This window comes from Scomber japonicus, chromosome 12 (assembly GCF_027409825.1).
Source record: "Scomber japonicus isolate fScoJap1 chromosome 12, fScoJap1.pri, whole genome shotgun sequence".
Taxonomy (NCBI): Eukaryota; Metazoa; Chordata; class Actinopteri; order Scombriformes; family Scombridae; genus Scomber; species Scomber japonicus.
In genome coordinates this window covers 35,280,090-35,288,526 of record NC_070589.1, presented here as the reverse complement: position 1 = coordinate 35,288,526, position 8,437 = coordinate 35,280,090, and positions in this window count along the sequence as shown.

The window sequence follows — 8,437 nt, the reverse complement described above, 5'->3', positions numbered from 1 at the left end:
TCAACATGTACTCCTAAGTACTTGAAGGTTTTCACCTGTTTGATATCTTGGCTATGGACGGCCACAGGACTATGGTCACCAACTGATCTAGGATCAAGCAGCATCTCTACAGATTTTATTGTGTTAATATGCAGCAGATTCGCATCACACCAGTTGACAAACTTGTCAACCGCAGTTCGGGAACACTTAAATTAGTATTTTTGGCATTGAGCAGGCTAAGAATGACAGTATCATCAGAAAATGTTACTATAAATTGGCTTGGCTCAGAGCTGACACAGTCGTTGGTATACAATGTGAACAGAAAAGGCGAACTGACACACCCCTGGGGGGCACCAGTGCTACTTACAGCCAAATCGGACAGAGCTGAGTTGAACTTAACCTGCTGTGGCCTATTAGATAAAAAGGAGTAGTACCACCTCACTAAAAAAGGGTTAACATTCAGCTGAACTAGAAGTCTTGAAGTCATATCCAGCTGGATTTTCTAGATGCTTCAGGGCAAGGTGCATTATAGTCGCTATAGCATCACTTGTGCTGCGATTCTTAGTATAGGCAAACTGATATTTATCAAGCACTGGTTCCACAGCTATCAAGATCTTCTCTAGTGATTTAAAAAAAATTGAGGTTATGGCCACCGGCCGGTAGTCATTGTCTTTCTTGGGACTGACCTTTTTAGGTATGGGAATTACAATAGATTTTTTCCAGAGGCTTGGCACTGTATAAATGTCTATGGAGAGCTGGAATAGTTTCTGCCAGGCCGGAGACAGTTCCTCAGCAAAAGATTTCAAAATAAAAGCTGACAGATTGTCCGGGCCTGTTGCCTTTTTAGTGTGAGTATTTTTAAAAACTTTAGTGACTGTTTCTAGGTCAATTTCAATTCTATCCACATTAAAACCACAAATCACATTGTCCAAGACATCAGCACATTCTGCACTGTTATCAACATTAAAACGCATACAGAAATTGTTCAGTTCATTTGCCCTGGCAGTTTCATTATGGGCGAACAGACGCTTCTTTTTAGCATCCATGTTAGTGATATGTCTGATTGAGTCCCAGAGTTTCTTTGTATTGCATTCCGCAGGTCTTGTTCTGCCCGGTCCCTATGTTGCTGCCACGCTGATATTATCTGTAGGTGAAGTAGGGTTTATTGTTAGGATACCGTTTAATAGTTTTCCTGGGTATGACAGAGTCGATGCAAAAGTTAATGTAGTCAGTAATTGCTTCTGTAGCATTGTCTATGTCTGCATCCTTGAGAAAAATATCCCAGTCCGTGCAAAGAAAGCAGCCCTTCAACTCCTCCAGTTTGTCATTAGTCCATACCTTCACAGTCTGAGTGTCTGGTTAAGTAGATTGAAAAATTTACCAGTATGTGGGAAGCAGCTGTATTACATTATGGTCAGAGATTTTGAGTGGAGGTCTGGCTCTAGCAGTATAGGCATCCTTAATATGGAGGAAGTGTAACTGAAAGAAGTGAAAATACAGATCTAAGAGGAGATGGAGAGATTCAGGGAGGAGCTAAGCTGTTACTGAACTATAGAAGAGAGAGGAACTTCCATATTCAGCAGAGTTCAATACACAAACCACAAACATTACCTTTATTCAACATGCTGTCAATGGATCATTGTCTACTTTCTTTGGTGTTTCTATCCATTTTAACAGGTATGTTACATTATACATGTTATAACATCTGTGATTAATCCATTGAGACTTTTACATGTTATAACAGAGTTATCTCTTCCTTTAGGTGTCAGCTGTGAAGAACTCACTCCAGTCAACAATGAAGAGTACAGTTTAGAAGGCAGCTCTGTTACTCTGTCCTACAAATACTATCAAGCTGCAACTGGTAGTGATAGATTCTTCTGGTATCGACAATATCCAGGAAAACCACCAGAGTTCCTTATTTCTCATTATGGTACAGGATATCCACTATCAAATCGAGAACCTAGACTGTCTTTTAATGTGAGTGAAGACAAAACCCAAATGGATCTGCAGATCTCCTCGGCTGCAGTGACAGACTCTGCTCTGTACTACTGTGCTGTGAGGCCCACAGTGACAGCAAACCCACAGTCTCTGTACAAAAACACAAGCTGACACACTGACAAGCTGCTGGAAGCCTTTTTTCCACACTGTTGTACTGAACTTTTTACCTCCACTAGAGGGCCACATTATCAAGTAGGCGGTGCACTACTTCTGCACTGTGTTCAACCATTCTGTCAATAATAACTGCTGCTGTGAAGAGAACAATTCTCACACTGAATGTTGAACATCACATAGTTTCTCCTGTTGATTTAAACCTTGTTGTAGAGATGGAACATTGGCTGTGGATTATTCTTGCTGCTCTTTTCTTTGGTAACATAGAAAACACTTCATGTTTTTATCATCTTGTACAAATACATGTCAATTGTACTGACTGACTTTTCCAGCTTTTTATTTCTAGTATCCAGAGTTCAGAGCATAAATGTGTGTTTTGATCAGTTTGTGTCCACAGAGTAACACTGTACAGTTGACATTTTCCACTGTCTTCTCCTCTCAGCCTCATCAACAATGTTAGTCTAATGGCTTCATTTTCTCTACTTTTTCCAGGACTAATAGCTGGAGACAAAATATATCCTCAACAACATGAAGTCAGTGGAAGAGAAGGAGAACCTGTCACACTCACATGTACATATGAGACAGATGATACTACTCCTTGGCTTTACTGGTACAAACATCATTCTGACCTTCAGGCACCTGAGTTTATACTCTGGAAAGGAGCAAAATCAGTTACAACTGAATATATTCCTGATAAGAATCAAGATAGATATGGATCCAAAACATCAGATACATCAACTGAGCTGACCATACAGAGACTAACCCTGGCAGACACAGCTCTCTACTACTGTGCTCTAGAAACACAGTGATAGAAAGTGTAGAAGAGGCTGTACAAAAACCTGAACACAGATATGTGACTACTCTTCAAAGAGGAGGGAAGTGGTATTCAAACCACAGCTTCATATCAGATGGATTCTGCTAATTCCTGTTTTATCAGAGTCACTGTGGTTACAGCTGCTAATGAAACACTGTGGGAGGATTCACATGAGCAGCAAATCCACATCAATGACAAACCAGCTGGATGATGCTTCAAACACAAGACACCATCAAACACAATAGTTCCTTGATCCTTTCTAAACCTTTCCAAGCTACTTGCTGTAGTGAACATCTCAGAGCTTGTCACCATCACATCCTCTTTTTATCACATAACAAGAGGGTTGTCCCGCCCACTGAGGTTCAACTCAACCAATGAGATTATTTCTGTCTCCAGAGCAGAAATGTTTGAGGAAGTCAAATCCCAATCAGCTTGATGCTGAGGAGAAGGGCTGTGCAGCAGAGAGACTGTTTAGTTTCTTCATTCTACTGCAGTGGAAGAACATTGATCATCTGCTGTCTGATTGCTTTCAACAACTCCAAAGACATGTTGCTTTACCTCTTTATACTTTTATCTCACTTTATAGGTGAGTGTTAGAACACAGATCAAAGTCTCATTTTACCTGATGTATTAACCACATATCTGTTTTTCACAGCTGGATGATTTTGTGGAAGTCAATTCACAAACAGAAACAACATGTTGGCTTTTTAATGCATTTTAAAATGATCAAAGATGACAGTAAAAGTCAAGAACCTCTGTTGAGTCTCTTTTAAAATCTCTTGCAGACTAACTGACATGAATGATTCATTTTGTAGCCATGGGCTCCATGAACAGCATAAAGCCAGAAAATACTGAAGAACATGTTGCAGAGGGAGGAAACATCAAGCTGTACTGTAGATATGAAGGTGCTATCTACAATATCCAGTGGTACCGACAATACCAGAGATCCAGACCAGAGTTCCTGCTCTACATCACAGAAAGCGGATTGATTTATCCAACTGATTCTGATTTCTCAGCTCACATTAACTCAGCAGAGAAACGTGTAGATCTGCAGATCTCCTCTGCTGCAGTGACAGACTCTGCTGTGTACTACTGTGCTCTGCAGCCCACAGTGACAGGAAACACCAAAACTCTGTACAAAAACCTTTGGAGCAAAGACAACAGAATACTCCACAACATCCACTAGAGGGAGTCACACACTGTTAAACTTCAGAGGTTTGCTATCAAACAGTCGAGATTCTTTTCACTTGGAAGTAAAATGACAAAGGCATGACAGTTTCTTCTGACTAAGACAGGAGTACAGAGAGTTGTAATAATCAAGTCTAGAAGAAATAAAAGCTCAGTTGTGCAGTGTGGACCAATCAGTAGAATCTCTGTTTTATTGTTATTAAGCTGCAGGTAGTTTTGATGCATCCATTCTTTAATAACAGGTAAACACTTTTACTGGTGGATTAGACTGTTTAGAACATTTGGGGAGAAGATGATGTATATCTGGGTATCATCTGCATAACAGTGGTAGGATATATTATGTTTTTGTATTATGAGACAGACATTATTAGTCAGAGTTGTGAGAGCAGGGAGGAGGAGATTAAGGGAGGAGCAAAACTGTCACTGAAGTACAGAAAGACACAAACTTTCACTGTGGTGTTTCATACTAAACAACACACACAGTTTCTAGTTGTCTTCAAGATGGTGTCAATGCAATTAAGTCTGTTTTCAACTGTGTTTCTGATCACACTAACAGGTAGGAGACACACTTCATATTTACTTCTATTGATGTTTGCTTCAAAACTGAGCATGAAGTTGTACATATTCCTTTTATGAGTCTTTGACAACATGTTATAACAGAGTTATCTCTTCCTTTAGGTGTCAGCTGTGAAGAACTCACTCCAGTCAACAATGAAGAGTACAGTTTAGAAGGCAGCTCTGTTACTCTGTCCTACAAATACTCTCAAGATGCAACTGGTGGTGATTATTTCTTCTGGTATCGACAACATCCAGGAAAACCACCAGATTTCCTCATCTCTCATTTAGGAACGGGACAATCAACATCAGATCCAGTACCTGGATTGTCTTTTCATGTGAGTGGAGATAAAATCCAAATGAGTCTTAAGATCTCCTCTGCTGCAGTGACAGACTCAGATAAGTTTGTCTTCATCTTGTATCATTGTGCTTCTGTGTTGCTCCTTTGTCCTCACTGTGTGGAACAACAGGAATCCTGCTGAAATACCCGATCAATAATATCAATTCAATATAATGTTGAAATCTAAATCCTGACACCAACAGACAAACATTTTGTCCTCAGCTCAGTTTGTTTGTGACTCTGGCTGAGATGGAGGTGAAATATGTGAACGTGGGCTGTGGTTTACTGCTCTCTTCCTGTCACTAACACTGTTTGACAGCTGGAGGTTTTTGTACAGGCTGCAGGATTCATTTCTCACTGTGGGAACCACGTTTCAAACAGCTACAGTAGTAGGCGGCTGAATGTGAGAGTTTAACTCTCTGGATCTGCAACTCCCAGCCTTTCTGTGTCTTTACAGCTGAGAAATCATCTTTCTGAGTGTGATTGTAACGTTTATCTACGTAATCGTCATGCAGGATAATACGAAGAATCACTTTGAATGTTTCTGTGTCTTTCTTCTGGTACCACCATACATATTGATTTTCACACTGGTCAGTTCCTCGACAGCCGAAGGAGACTGATTGACCAGCTCTCCTGGTCAATGTTAGATCATCCTGAATCAGCTGTGCTGCCATGGCAACCAGCGCTGTAGAGAAACAGACACACAGATGAAGGTCAGTGTGACAGTGTTTGTTAAAGGTTGAGTTTGTGAGCTCCTGATTGGCTGGAAACACTCACCTGAACACAGACAGCACAGAGCAGCAGCTGGGAGGAAAAGCATTTTGTGCAGTGGTGTTTCCTCTGGTGAACCTGGGGAGAAGTGGCGCTCTGATGCAGCTGAGGCCAAACAAGGACGAGCTGTGAGATCAGACGAGGGCCACGTGGTTTCTAACAGGTCCTCAAACCTCCCATCAGCCCCTGCAGCGGACACATAAGGCTGCTGCTGCTGCTGTGTGGTTTTCTGCTTATTTATTTAATTAAGATCAATCAGTTCATTCAATTTCCTTCATCATCTGACAGGTTTCAATATTCTCAATAATAATAATAATAATAATAATAATAATAATGAGGTGTATTATTATGCTTTGATACACTTTAAACTGTATTTAAAAGTGTGTGTTTGTTTGATTCATTGTTATCTCTTATGTTTCTATTTAATTTGTTTTAAATCTCGTATTTTAATAATAAAACCTTTACACTGCTGCCCTCTGGTGGCTGCAACAACATATTGCTTCTACTACTACTAGTCTCTGCAAAGTTTACTTTTCATGTCATCAAATGTGTATAAAGAGTATATATTAGAGATGTTCCAATACTTGTGCTGTGGGTATCGGCTGAAAGCGAGTACCAATACCAGTGTATTAAAAAAAAACAAAAAAAAACGTTAGCACCGACCGCGCTAACGTTAGCTCCTTGTAACAGGTTTCAGGTGATCAGCTCTTCTTCGCCCCTCTAGGCAAGGCAACTTTATTTATATAGCACATTTCATACACAATGGCAACTCAATGTGCTTAACATAAAACAAACATTTAACAGTAAGAATTGGAAATTGGAAATGAAAAAATATGAAAACATACAATTTGGGAAATAAAAATAACCCCCCTCCCCCACACTAATAATAAAAACAAAGAAAATAGAAAGAGTGAGAAATAAAATGCTAGAATAGAGCATTAAATATAAGATTGCAGCATAAAATAATAATTTGCTTTAAAATCATCAAAAGGACATAGAGTGCAAATGAAAGATTTAAAAACAGCAGCTGCCAGCGCAACTGTTTTAAGAGCAGTGAAGAAGAACTGTGTCAGATGCCGATGCCAGCATTTTCGGCAGTATCGGAGGCACTTCTGATACCGGTATCGGAATTGGAACAACTCCAGTATATATTCTTGAGGTTTCTTCCTGTTAAAGTGGAGTTTCTCCTTGCTGCTGTCACCAAGTGCTGCTCATGGAGGAATGTTGGCTCTCTGTAAAATAAAGAGCACGATATAGACCCATCTATGCAGGGGTAAATTGGCCATTGGGAGTACTGGGGTTTTTCCCGGTGGGCCGATTAATAATGGGCTGATGGCTATTTTCTCTTTGTTCATTTAGTTTTTGCAGCTCCTTGCCATGGTGACTTTCCCGGCCCAGAGCAGAGACATGCACCGGCCCACAGAGCTCCGCTGCAGCCTGCAGACACAGCAGAGGCCCATTGGCTTGTCTGTTTAAAGAATACCTGGTCCAATGGCCCTATGATAGGCTACAAATCCTGATTCATTGATTAATTGCTTTTATTAACCACTTAACCACTATTTTCATCAAAGGACGCCACATAATTACAAATCTGATCTGCAAGCTTACAACTCACATGGTGCAATGTGATGTGGTTTGAACATGTAGATCTGCTATTTTCACAATTTTTGATAATTTCTACCTATAATGACATCCGCCAAATCAGGTCACCAGAGTTAAAGTGTTTTAAGTGTCAACATTCACCGTTCTTTGTGCCTATAGTCCAATGTGTTCATGAAGGACATCTAACATCATCTATCATCATCTAACAACATAACATATATGTAGTCAATGATGCTTTACATATTTTTTTCAGTCAGTGTTTATGGTTTATTGCTCGTTCACAGTTTCACATGATACAGTTAAAACTAATTCAAGCCGATTCAAGTCTCCAGAATATAAGAGATATTGTTCAGCACACTACTGTTATTAAGGGCTTCTGTGTTTAAATGTACATCAATGCAAGTTGGCTCAGTATCTGCGGGTGGATTGTAGTGGGCCGGTCTGGACCAAAAAGTCCAGGGCTGAATTTTTGTCTCAGTCCAGGTCTGCATCTATTTGTTGTTTGCATACCAATGAAAAGAAACATCGTCTCATTGAATGATTTGGCAATGTGGAAATTGGACCTAAAATTGACACACCTTGGTACACCACAGGTAATGTGAGCCTCCAGGTCCAGGACTGCATTTCAGTCTAAAAGAATTAAAAATGCACTCTCTCCTCTGTCAGGTGCTAAAAGGATGACAAGTTGGGTTGATTGAATTGATTGAATGATTAAACACACAGGGTTAGGGCTAAGGTTAGGTTTCTTTAAATGTGGTTGCACCAAAGCCACGGAATGACGGACACCCTGCCAGAATAAATGATGGTGGAATACCAGGGAGGTTCACTGATTAAAGAGACCTTCCTGTTTAAAAAAGTTGACAGGTTCAATCTCCTCATGATGAGCTGCTCTGGATAAGAGCGGCAGCTAAACAGCTGAAATGTAAATGTGATGTAAATGTTGAGAGTTCCTCAACAGATGATAAAGAGGAAGGGCCAATGATGTGAAGGCCCAGATCCATCAGAGTATCAATGTTCTTCCTCTCTCTCCTCCCCTCTCACTGCAGACATGAAACACTGGCTGAGAAACATCCTGATTC